Source organism: Dipodomys ordii, unplaced genomic scaffold (genome assembly GCF_000151885.1).
Source record: "Dipodomys ordii isolate 6190 unplaced genomic scaffold, Dord_2.0 Scaffold26, whole genome shotgun sequence".
Taxonomy (NCBI): domain Eukaryota; kingdom Metazoa; phylum Chordata; class Mammalia; order Rodentia; family Heteromyidae; genus Dipodomys; species Dipodomys ordii.
The window spans coordinates 10,493,236-10,506,819 of NW_012267242.1; positions in this window are offsets into that span (position 1 = coordinate 10,493,236).

The window sequence follows — 13,584 nt, forward strand, 5'->3', positions numbered from 1 at the left end:
GAGCCTGTGCAGCTCCCACTCAGCAAGCTGAATCCAGAGTCTGCGGAGTGGGCCTGCCATTCCCAGCCAGAACTTCCCTACCTCACAAAAACATATAATGAGACAGGACAAAGAAGCAGAGACTTAACCCCAAAAAGGGTTTTTGTTGTGTTTTTTCCTTCTTGGCATATCTGGAATTCATGAACCGGCTGTTGGAGTAGCAGAAAGACCACGGGGCCCTGAAAAGTCTCAGGGGGGGGGCGCCTCCCCTGTGGAGATTTCCATCCCCCAGCAGCCAGCCCACTGAGGCCACCACCAGTGGACTGGGCTCAAGGAACCCAGATGCCTGACCTATGTCCTTCCATTGGTAAATGGAAGGGGCTACACAAGTACACACAAAGACAAGGAACGGACAAACACCTGGCCACACAGACAAGAAACCAGATCTGATGTGAAATAAACCAGGCTTAGATTGGAACCAGATTCAAACCCCTGCTCGGTCACACCTGACAGGGCAAACGAGGGTCTGGGGCATCCCCCAGGGACCTCTGACTCTGAGATTAACGCTGCGTCCAGCTTTCTCACGAGTCTCCCAAACGTGCGCACTACACAAGGACTCACCTCCAAAGGTTTGCAAACTTTTCGCTCCTCCACTCCAACAGCAAAAAGGCAGGGTGCTTCCAAACATGCAAATGAGCAGCTCAGCCTAGTGGAGCCCAGAGTCTGCGGAATCCGGGAACAAAAAGGCAGGGTGCCTCCAAACATGTAAACCGACAGCTTGGTCTCGATGGGAGCTGGTGGCCAGCCAGAACCCCCTTACCCAGAGGGTCTTCATGCCATCAGATCTCGCTGGGGCCTCCAGAATGTAGTGGGGAAGGGCAGTGAGACCACTCAGTCTGCAGTGAAAATGTAAAAGATTTTATTGAGTGAAAAGTGCTGATGCACCAGGACCGCACCTGGCGTTGGGATCCCAGGAAACTGCCCCACAGACCAGCCCATACGGGCTTTTAAGCACTTGGGGCTAGGGCGGGGAAAAGGGGAGGCTGGGTGTTGGTTTTAGCCAATGATTGTTACAAGAAATACACACCTTAAGTTTAAATTTCCCGCCAAGGTTTTGCTGGTGGGAAGCTGGGGAATAGAACAAAGGGTGGTGATGGTCCACTGGGTTAGGGCTCCCATTGCTCAGAAAACAGCAAAAGCAGAGTTACAGAGTGACAGGGTTGTGGAGTTACAGAGTTGGAATTACAGTTACTAGCTAAAGTAATGAGTTACCAGGGAAGTCTTATCCACAGCACACTTACATTTATATCTTAAAATCATTCATTATCCATTTTTCACAATCCAAGTCAAATATATTCCATCTTTACATCCCCCACCATATCAATTGCACATACACACACATATACACATTTTCTTGCTCCATTCAGCAGCTGCAAAGAATCTGGGCATCATAGCTTGGCTATTGTGAATATTGCTGCGATAAACACAGGAGTATAAATATCTCTGTTGTATTATGGCTTCTATTCCTTCAGATAAATTCTTGCACGTGGAAGCCTTTTCTAGGGATTGTTGTTGAGGCCAATCTTTGGGGTTTTTTCTGACCCTTGGAGGGTTCTTCTTAGCTATCTCTTTCCTTGCTTTCCTCTGGTTGGTGTGTAGTTTAGTTTATTGTTCTCATAGAATCTCCAGCTCCCTTCTTAGTAGCTCAATTCCAAAATCTCCACTATATATGTCACTGGAAGGAGGTGAGGTTTAGGGAAGTTTCCCTTTAAATATAAGAGCTCTTCACTTAGAGTCCTTGACTTCAATCACAGAATAATTATTTCTGGATAAGTAACAATGGTAAGAAAACTTGGCAAAGGTTTATTGAGTAAGTTAACAAGCAGACAAACAGACAAAAAAAGGACAAGCTGAAGGGCAGGGGCACACTAACAGTGCAGGTGCTCTCATAGGGAGGCAGAGAGGGAGCAAGCTCTTTGGGCTGTTGGAGTATTTATAAGGTAAAGGTAGGGGGTCTGGCTTCAAAATTATACAAAGATGGGTGCTTTGTCTTTGCTCTCATCACACCCATCTTTCTGAGTTTCCAGGTAAGAATACATCTTGCCATCAGATGATCCTTATCCTTGAGATAAGGAGGTACCCTGCTATCTGCATTTTGGGGCAGGAAGTAGCTGGGGGAATCAATTTTCTCAGGAAGGCATGTGGTGGACAAGTGTTAATTCTTGGGGGTGAGGAATGCTTATTCAGGAAAGGATGCATCCTGTTGTCTCTCTTTGAAGCAAAGATAGCATTTCTACATTTCTAAATGCTGTATTTCTGAGTTGCCTTCACCAGGCCTCAGTTTCCTTAAGTTGTCCTGTTACATTTTCCTCTAAAATGACTTTGTTCCCTTAATCTTAAGGGAAGTATATGAAGGAATATCTCCTGTATTTGCTGTATGTTTACCACACCTCATTTTCCCCTAGTCTATCTGGCTTCATTTTTGCTTGCACCCTTTGACTGGAATTTCTCCACACTTTGTGAAGAACTGAGTCAGTCTTCAGCAGGCACTTTAGAGCCCTCTGGATTTATGATCTACCTTTCCCTGTGGAAAAGAAAATCTGACCCTTTGTTCCAGAGTTGAAGGCAAGGGCAGTACTTTGCTTCCCTTTAAAGGGCTGGCTGCTCCTGCTATTCCCATTTCCTTTTCCCACTGTGGAATCTGCTTCCTACAAGCAAGCAGGAGTAAAGATGGTAGGTCTACACAACTAGTGTAAAGCCTCCACTAAAAGTCAGAGACAAGCTGATGGTTGGAGCCCTTAGCTTCACTCTCCTGGGATTTAGCTTTGCAGCATGAAGCAGATAGAAAGGAATGAGAAATGCTGGCAACCTGAACTTCCAGGGAGTCACTGTGTCCTAGACAAGGACCGGAAGGGATTAGAAATCTTACATTTTTGGTAATACCTGCCTGATGTGGAGTACTGTCATGTTGAGCTGGGAGTTGAGGGAGAAACCACAGGTCTTGAGTCAATGTTCCATAGAGACTTGTGGTTCTTACCAAGATTGAGATTCCCATAGATAGATATTTTTTCATTTGCTGTATGCCCCTAGGACAATTTCCAGAGACTAAGGCATAGTCGTCAAAATTTTGTGAAGTGTTCATTCATAGTGACTTCTATACTGTCATTCTAGAAGTGAGAGTTTCTGAAATATTATCATAGCGGGAATTTTATTTATATACCTGTTGTAATTTGGATCTTGGATATTTTTCAAAGCCCCATATATTCAAGGCCTGGTCCCCAGACTGTTATAAAGTCTGAAGCAGTAAAACTACCCTAGGAGTTAGGGCCTAGTTAGAGGAAGTTAGGTCAGTAGGGTGTGTCCTTGAGGGGATTATTGGGACCTCTCTTTCTCTCCTTTCCTCCCTCCTCTCTCCCCCCTTTCCCCCCCCTACCCCCCCCTCACTAAGTTGCTCACTCCTTGTTTGTTGCCATGTAGTAAACAGATCTCCTCATCTATTTGTCCCTACCTTGTGAAAAGCTGAAAGTAGAGGTGTGGCTCAAGCAGTAGAGTTCCAGCTGCTAGATTTTTAGACTTTTGCCAGAAAACCACACAGATATCCAGATACAGAGAACAAAGAAAGATTTATTGCCAGGAAAGGGGCTGGCAAGACTCCTTCTCACAAGGGAGAAGTGAGAAGAAGCACCAGCTATTATCCTAGGTGACCTATATAACCCAGGAGGTCTAGGAGGAGCTAGAAGGGGCTAGAAAGTGTAGACCCTGGTGTCTATATGAGGACAAGGAGCTTCATCATGGCAGACTAGGATTTATGGCTCCTGTCCAAATAGTAGATAAGGGGTCCTGCAGCTGCCCAGACCTGAAGGTCACTCTAAGAGGCTCTTATTGCCTTTTATGGTGGTAGCTGCCCCAGAAAAGTGGCATCCCAAGGTAAAGGGAGTTGGAGGCTGATTATTTACTGCCTTTACTAGTGTTACCTAAGAAGGGAGCATGCTAAGCTGTGGAGAGGGGAAGGAGTGTAATAAGCTATGGGAAGAGAGCTCATTTCACTAACACCAGCCTTGAGCAAAAAAAAAAAAAATGCTAAACAGGAGCTGGAGACTTTGAGTTCAAGCCCTAGTACCAGCACAAATTCAATCCATCAACCACTCCATCTTTCTTCCTTAAAAGCTGATTCATCTTAGGTATTCCTTCTAACAGAAAGAGGATTTTCACATTGTCTTCCATGAATAAGAGAGAGAGGCATTTGTTCAACTCATGCTAGGCTATTTGCACCAGTCCATGCCTATCTGTTGCTAAGAATCTCTTTAATGATTTCCTTCCCTGCACTGCACCAGGGCAGGTTGTTTCCCAGGCTCCATGTCAGCTGCATTCTCAGTTTAGCTAATGGGAGACATGGGAAGGATGATGGGAAAGAAAAACCAGGAGTCCCCCCGCCTTTCTTCTCTACTCTGAGCTTCCCTGCTGGAGTTCTTACCCCCACCTTCTGCCAGACAAATCTACTTTGGCTTCTGCCATAGTGCTGGCTTCTGAAGTCCTAGAATTCTCCTGAGACAGAGAATACCTTCCATCTGTGACAAGAAAGTGGCTTCCTACCACCTCCTCCCTCTTCATAATTTTGCTCTCAACTTTCCTGTCACCTGTACAAGCAATGTCCTGTAATAGATTCCTTTTAAGCAAATACATTGGACTGTTGTCTGTCTATGAGGCTCTTCCCTTCACACCTGTTGGTTTGCATTTTGTAGTGAATTTTAGAGATCAATTCATATTTTTACATTTTTATGTATTCATTTGTTTGAATCAGGGTTTCCCTATGTTGTCCAGCGTGGCTTCAAGCTTATACTAACTACCCAACCTCTCAAATGTTGAGAGCCTGCCATCAGGCCCTGCTAACTTCTGTATTTTTTTTTTGAATTTTTAAATGACACCATAGCATAATATTATATAGTTAATTACATATGAATCTCTAAATAAAAAAAAAAACTGTGTGTGTGCTGGGCTTGGACTTAGGGCCTGGGACCTCTCCCTTAGCATTTTGCTCAAGGCTAGCTCTCTGTCACTTGGGCCACAGTGCCACTTTCTGGCTTTTTGGTAGTATATTGGAGAGGAGTCTCTCAGACTTTCCTTTCTGGGCTGCCTCTGAACTGTGATCCTCAGATCTTAGCCTCCTGAATAGATAGGATTACAGGATGAGTTACCAGTACCCAGTTGACAAGAACTCTTTAAAAATATATTTCTGTGTGTGTGTTGGTCATGGGGCTTGAACTTTGAGCCTGGACACTGTCCCTGAGCAATTCAGCTCAAGGTGAGCACTCTACCACTTGAGCCACAGCGCCATTTCTGGTTTCTGGTTTTCTGGTGGTTAATTGGAGATAAGAGTCTCACAGACTTTCCTGCCTGAGCTGGCTTTGAACCATGATCCTCTGATCTAGCCTCCTGAGTAGCTAGGATTACAGGCATGAGCCACTGGGGCCCAGTAAAAAAGTATTTTTTTAAAAATTATTTTTAAGTAGTTGTGTAAGGAAACGCCCACCTCGCAGGCCTAGTCTCCGCCCTTGATCACAGTGCCTGCGCAGTAGGTGAGGCACCTCCCACTTCCGGCCCCTGACCATATAAAAAGGGCCTCCAAGGAGCCAGAGGGCGCATTTTCTCCCTTTCCTCATGGGAACTTGGCCTTGTCAGCTCTGCTGGCAATAAATCTTTTCTATTTGACTTCCTCTGTGTGGTCTTTCGGGTTACTTTCTTTGGGGTTACTTTCTGCCTAGGTTACATTTTTCCTTTATTTTGGTACCCCGTATGAGTATAAGCTCCCCAGTGGATACGCTTCCCCATGACTGGGAGGGCCCTGCCAGTGACCCTGGAACCTAACCCACAATTCTAGGCAGACCCAGAAGACTGCTGAGCTGGTTTCCTACAGACCAAACACCTCCTACACATCTGCCAGCAGCGGATCAAATCCTACCCCCAGGTAAGTGAAGAGTCTAGAGGCTTAGATTTCACTGTGAAGGCTCCGTGCCTTGGCCAAGTATCTAAGCCACATTTCTGAGGGCCTCGGTGGCCAAGGGATGCTGTGGAGAAACATGACGCCATTTCCCACTTTTTGAGCCAAATTGCACTGTGTAGGACGCTTCCCAGCAGCTTCTGGTTCCAGATCACTTGCCATGAGCAGGACACAATCTAATATTCCTGACATTCCTCAGGACTCCCCCTTGGGTTGTCTCTTAAATAATCTAAAAGTGCTCCAACTTGAATCTGACACTGATTCACAGGAACTCATACATTTCTGTACTGAGATCTGACCCAAATATCCACTGGACAATCTGTTCACATGGCTCATTTATCATGATATTATACAAAAATCTATCCAACTTTTGCAGGCAGTCAGGCAAGTTAAAGGAGGCTAACTACGTAGATGCTCTCTCTCTTTCCTTCATCCAAACTAAACTTCCTAAGTCCTTAGGTTCTCCTGCCCAACTCCTCCTGGCCACAACTCCTGGCTTATAACCCAAACTCCATTCCAGATCTGGCAGATGAGTTGCCACCATTTTGAACATGAGGGGCAACATTCTTTCCCACTGTGCCAGAGGAGGTGGAACTTCCACTAAAGGAGGTGGGACTTCTGACGTAGGGGTTGGGACTTCCACCACAGGTGGCAGCCCCCTCGCCCACCATTGACCCGGCAGCCCCCAGCCTGCTGGTCACCTGTTCCCACACTCTCTGCCCCTGCATCTTCCAAGGCCAAGGCCCCCTTCCGTTGGCACCCCCTCACCCCACAGGACAAAAGCGCCTGGCCTGGCCATTGCAAACCAGCTGTCTCAGCTGAAAGAAGCCCTGGAGGTTATTATGCATCTTATAGGAACATTGAGTACCATCCTTACCCAGGCTGGAGAGCCTGCTACAGATCAGAGTTCTATCTCAGCCCGAGTTCTCCCTTTACTCTAGGTGGCAGGGGCGAATGATATAGACACACTGCACATGCCGTTCTCATTAAATGACCTAGCACAGATGGAGACGCACCTGGGATCTTTCTCTGCCAATTCTACCACTTACATCAGGAAGCTATGGTATGTATTCCTATCTTATAAGGTAACCTGGCAGGGTGTATACATAATCTTGAGTAGTACCCTACTGCCAGGGGAATAGCGGGATGTTGGGGAAAAGGCCTCCTGCTGTGTAGATGAGCCCTACTGGACCACCCCCGATCACCCAATTTGGACTGAGGCAGTGCCTGACCAGGAGCCCCACTGGGATTACAATTCCCCGGTGGTCGCCAAAGGCGAAACCAATTTATTGCCTTTACAAACAGATGACCCACAAAGCCATCAACTATGACAAAATGGCCACGGTTGTACAAGACAAAAATGAAAACCCATCTGCCTTTTGGGCCAGACTGAGTCAGACCCTCCTTCAATATACTAAACTAGACCCCAAGTCTGTGGACGGACAACTCTGTTTAATGACTCATTTTATTAATCAATTTGCTCCAGACATCCAGGATAAATTAAAAAACTAGACAGGGGGTCCCTAACACCCAGTAGTGAGGCTATGGAGGCAGCCTTTAAGGTGTATCATGGCAGAGAGGGAAAGGCCAAACAGCTCAAGTACCAGATGCTAGCCAGAATCTACCAGCCTCCTGCCTTACAACCAACCCCTTCCCAGTGGGGTCCACCTGAGTCCTGCGTCCGTGGTCAAAAGAGGCACTGGAGGGAAGCCTGTCCCCTGAAGAAGCCATGCTACCGATGTGGCCAGTTAGGTCATAGAAGCCCAGGCTGCCCACAGCCATGGGAGCCAACCTGACCATGCCCCAAGTGCAAAGTTTCAGGGCATTGGGCCACGGACTGTCCATCATCCTCAGGGATGGCAGCTATCCACTAAAGCCCCATCGCCCCCTCCTGGCACTCTGGGACTGGTTGCCAGAGAAGACTGAGGAGGTCCTGGACTCCTGGCCCCAACCACTCCCATCACTGAACACAAGCCCAGGGTGACAATCATGGTTGCAGGTGGACACAGGTGCTATATATTTGGTGCTCACTGAGTTTCATGGCCAGACCTACCTAGCTGATACTTCTATCGTGGGGGTGGAAGGAAAACCTTACAAACCCCCCAAATCCCCCTTTGTCATTCGTTTTTTTTTTTCAGGAGTGACCTTCTGTCACTCCTTCCTTGTTATTTCCCAATGCCCAGTTCCACTGTTGGGTAGAGACCTTTTTGCCAAATTTGGAGCCTCTATTACCCTATGCCCTTCCCAGTTGGCACAATACAACGTTGATTTAGCCTCCCCTGTGATTTCCTTGTTGATGGCTTTAGTAGGCTCACCTAGTGACCCCTCAGATTTCCCTTTTCCACCCTCTGAGGTGGACCCCAAGGTGTGGGATATCTACAACCCCTCTATTGCTAAACACCACCCTCCTAGTCATATCTCTTTGAGGGACCCCCAATGCTTCCCTTCACAACCCCAGTATCCCCTCCCTTGCCACAGTGTTCTAGGACTGCACCCAGTTATAAAAGTCTTAGTAAGAAAAGGGCTGTTATGCCCCACTAGCTCTCCCTATAATACCCCCATCTTAGCAGTAGCTAAAACTAATGGTTCGTTCTTGGTTCACGACCTTCACCTTATAAATGCTGCTGATATTCCCCTTCACCCTGTTGTGCCCAACCGGTATATGCTGCATTCCACATTCCCAGTGATGGTTGCCTTTTATTCAGTATTGGATTGAAAAGATGCCTTTTAACTATCCCTTTATCCCCTCTTCCCAGGACCTCTTTGCCTTTACGTGGACTGACCCGGTCACCCAAACCTCAGCTCAGCTCACCTGGACTATGCTGCTTCAGGGATTCCGGGATAGTCCCCATCTGTTTGGCCAAGCTTTAGCAAGGAACTTTTTTTTAAAATTATTTTATTTTTTTAATTTAATTTTATTTTATTTGTGAACATACTGTACAGAGGGGTTACAATTGCATGGGCAGGATAATGCGTACTTTAGCAAGGAACTTAAGAGACCTAAATATAGAACCATCCTCCCTTATCCAACATGTGGATGATATTCTCCTATGCAGTCCCACCAAGCAATTGTGTTATAACCATACAGTAACACTTAACTTTCTGGCCTCCCAAGGATATCGATTCTCACCCAATAAGATAAGTCTGTGACTTATCTGGATGTTCAACTCACTCCCAAGCACAAGGCTATCCCCAGGAAACACCTGATTAGTAACTACCCTACCTCCTCCCCTAAGTCGGAGCTTCTCTCCTTCCTGGGTCTAGCTGGCTATCTCAGGTCTTGGATTCCTAACTACTCCCTTCTAACATGCCCCTTATATGAAGCAGCTAAAGGGCCATCAGAAAAACCTCTTTTATCCCCCTCCTCTCTTATTCTTCCCTTCAGGAGACTCCAACAGGCCCCGGCTCTCAGGCTGCCAGATCTTTCGCGTCCATTCTTTCTGTATGTAACTGAAAATCAGGACTTGGCCTTGAGAGTTTTAGGTCAACAGATTGGACCTTCATTTGCACAGGTTGCTAATTTGTCAAAACGCCTAGACCCTACCACTTGGGGCAGGCTCCTTGCCTTCATGTTCTAGCCACCTCTTCTGTCCTGATACAGGAGTTGAATAAAACTAACCTTTGCTGCAAACCTTACCATCGTCTCCCACCATCACCTCTCTGAGTTACTAACCTATAAGGGGCTGCAAACTATGTCTCCCTCCCGTATTCTCTCCCTTCAGGTGTCGCTGGTAGAGGACCTCACACTAACCTTCCAGTCCTGTCCTCCATTAAGCCCCTCTACCCTATTAACCATTCCAGATACAGGGATCTCACAGCACACTCCTGTGTGGAGACTCTAAAGGACCTGCTACCTCACCCAGACCATATTAGTAAGGGGCCATTAAAGGACTCACGGTTTACCTGGTTCACTGATGGTAGCTCCTTTCTTTGGGAAGGCTCTCGGGTAGCTGAATATGCTGTTGTGCCAATCTCTGGTGTCATGGAGTCTGGCCTTCTGCCTCTCCACACTACCAATCAACAGGCCAAATTAGTAGCCCTAACACGGGCCTTCCACCTGGCCTTGGGACATTCACGGATGGTATATACTGACTCTAAATAAGCTTTCCATACCGTCCTTTCTCATGTAGCTCTTTGGAAGGAATGGGGCCTACTAACAATGAAGGAACCTCAGTAATAAATGGGTCCTATATTACTGACCTCTTAAAGGCCTCTTTCCTCCCCTCAGCCATTGGCATAGTTCATTGCAGAAGCCACAGGTCAGATGATTCAGTAATAACCAAGGGAAACAACCTGGCCCATGAAACTGCCAAGCCAGCTGCTATATCATCAAAACAATGGGCACTAACACTGCCAATAACAGAGGATCGTACTCCTCTCTCTAGACAAGACATCCTTAAATACCTTCACCATCTTTTCCACCCCCAACCCCACCACCATAGGGGCCTTAATGGCGTTCCTAAAACAGAGCCTTCCCCTAACCCCAGCTGACACACAATTCCTCACACAGCTGTCACAAACCTGTGAAGTATGTCAAAAGGCAAATCCAAATACCAGTGTGGACCACCTCCCTTCCCAACCCATCAGGCTCAAGGTAACCTCCCAGGAGTAGATTGGCAAATTGATTTCACCCATAGGCCAACCATCAGCAGGTACAGATACTCGCTGGTGCTGGTGGACACCTTCACTGGATGGATAGAGGCATTTCCCACCACCAAAAAGAAAGCCTCCTCTGTGTCTCAGCATCTCTTACAGGAAATAATTCCCCGCTTTGGCCTGTCTGCTTCCATCCAGATGGACAACAGACCGGAATTTGCTTCCTCTGTGACCCAGCTACTGGCTAAGTTTCTAAATATCTCCTGGTCTTTCCATATTCCCTATCACCTCCAGTCCTTGGGGAAGGTGGAATATGCCAACCGCTCCCTTAAGCAAACTCTGACCAAGCTGTCCCTTGAACTTTACCTTTAGCTCTTTTTCACTTAAGGGTCTTGCCCAAAAAACCCCATAACATTAAGTCATGGCCACCTCCCTATTTCAGACTTCTGGACTCCCCTTTGCCTGCCCCCTCACCCCCATGCTGTCCTCTCTCTTTCAGAACCTGCATATTTTCCTCTGGAAGTATGTGAACCAATATGAACCTAAATCCTCCACACTGCTGTCCATGCCTCCCATCAAGGCTGGGGACCTAGTGTACATTTCAAGAAATTACCTGCCACAGGCACCTAGTTCCACCAAGCTCTCTGCTAAGTGGGAGGGACCCTACTTGTAACTCAATCTACTCCCACAGCTGTGCAGGTTCAGGGCTGTCTACATTGCATTCGCATCCGCCATGTTAAACAACATGTACCTGATGGACCCTCATATACATCTGAGCCAACTGGGCCCCTCTCTCTACGGATAAAAAAGATTGGACCCAGTATTCCTCCAGTCATCAAGGAACCAGAGGACCTTGCTCTGGACAAGTAACATCTTCATAACCATCATGACCTTGGTCAACTTCATGTACAGTACCTGGTACCCCCTTCATTGACTACAACACCCCCTCTCAGCAGGAAGTAGCTCCAAAAGAAAAGACCTTTGCCCATATTCCCTGCCTAGTTGGGTACATATCAAACAAAAAAGGGGGGAAATGTAAGGAAACACCACCTCAAGGCAGCACCTCAAAAGCAGCATCTGCACCGTTGGTGAGGCACCTCCCACTTCCAGCCCCTGGGGCCTCCAAGGAGCCAGAGGGTGCCATTTTTCCCTTTCCTCATGAGAACTTGGCCTTGTCAGTTTTGCTGGCAATAAATCTTTTCTTCTACTTGACTTCTGTCCTCATGGTCTTTTGGGTTACTTTCTTTGGGGTTACTTTCTGCCTAGGTTACATTTTTCCTTCAAGTTGTACAAAGGAGTTACATTCAACAGAACAGTTTATGAGTATAGTATGTCTTGATCAATGTCATCTCTTTCAACATTCTCATCCCACTGTCCCAACCCACCCTTTCCCTCACTTTTCCTAGTTTTGTAGGATAGGTATTGACATGTTTTTGGCCATTTAACAAAGCACTTTATGTATACAATGCATCTTGATCTGTATCACTCCCTTTAACATTTTCACCTCCTTTGGCCCACCCGAGAATTCTTTCAAGAAACTATTACCATGGTTCCATTATAATACTTAAATCTAACAATTTCTTAATAACTTTATTAACAGATTATATAAATATGATCAACAGATCAATACTGGATGATCTTTTAAGTCACTGCAAAGTTTTCTTCCCATCCTCTGGACACAAGAAAATAAAATTTTCTTAATACAGTCAGTTTCTGAATTATATAAATACAGTAACACTGAAATTGATTGATTCATCCTTTAAGTCTCTGTTAATCTGTAGGCTTATTTCCCTCCCTTGTCTCAACCAGCCGAGTGCTTCTTAATCTGCCACGTGACAGGGAGCAACACATTCACAGAGACCAGACCGTGGAACTGAGGTTTGGGGTACCAGGGGATCTGTAGCCTTCTGCTAGCAACAGATCCCAAGGTTTCATTTACTAAGGTTGTTATTGGGTCTTGTGCAAGAAGTAAGGTACAAACTTCAACATGTGACAATATTTTGTATACAAGTGGTAGCTGACCTTATTCTGGGAAGGAGAGCTAAACAGTAAGCAGCCTACAAATTGCATAAACCTAAGTCTGCCTTTAGGTTCCCACACAGTTTGGGGTGGAATCTGAATTCCTGTTAAGACAGGAATGATTGACCTTTCCAGGAGAACTCAGCCTTCAGAGAGTGTATTGGGAGAAGGCATTCCAACTCCCAATCCTTTTAGGGTCTCACAGCTTGGATTTTAGGGCTCTCACATTCCCTTTGCTTTCCAGTGTTGGGAATTAAACCCCAAGGCCTTTTGCATGCTAAGCAAGCACTCTATTATTAAGTTACACCCTAGTCCTTTCTTTATTTATTAAGGAACCCAAAAGTTGTCTTATAGGGCTTCCCACAGGTCTTGCAAATTGGAACCATATGTACAGTTTAGTACATTCTGTTGTTTCTTATATCTATCCATTATAAGTCTGTTTTTTAGGCCTGATTTAGCTTTTGTTCTCTCAGCTATGATATATGTGTAAATGGTATGAGGTATGTATTGAAGTAAGGAGGCTTGTAGTGGGGAGGGGCAGTGAGACCACTCAGCCTGCAGTGAAAATGTAAAAGATCTTATTGAGTGAAAAGTGCTGATGCACCAGGACCGCACCTGGAGTCCAGATCCTAGGAAATGGCCAGCCCACCTCGGCTTTTAAGCATTTTGGGTTAGGGCGGGGAAAGGGGGAGGTCGAGTGTTGGTTTTAGCCAATGATTGTTATAAGAAATTCACACCTTAAGTTTAAATTTCCTGCCAAGGTTTTGCTGGAGCGGAGGTTTTGCCGGTGGGAAGCAGGGGAATAGAACAAAGGGTGGTGATGGTCCACTGGGTTAGGGCTCCCATTGCTCAAAAAGCAGCAGAAGCAGACTTACAGAGTTACAGAGTTACAGAGTTAGAGTTGGAATTACAGTTACTAGCTAAAGTAATGAGTTACCAGGGAAGTCTTATCCACAGCACACTTACATTTATATCTTAAAATCATTCATTAT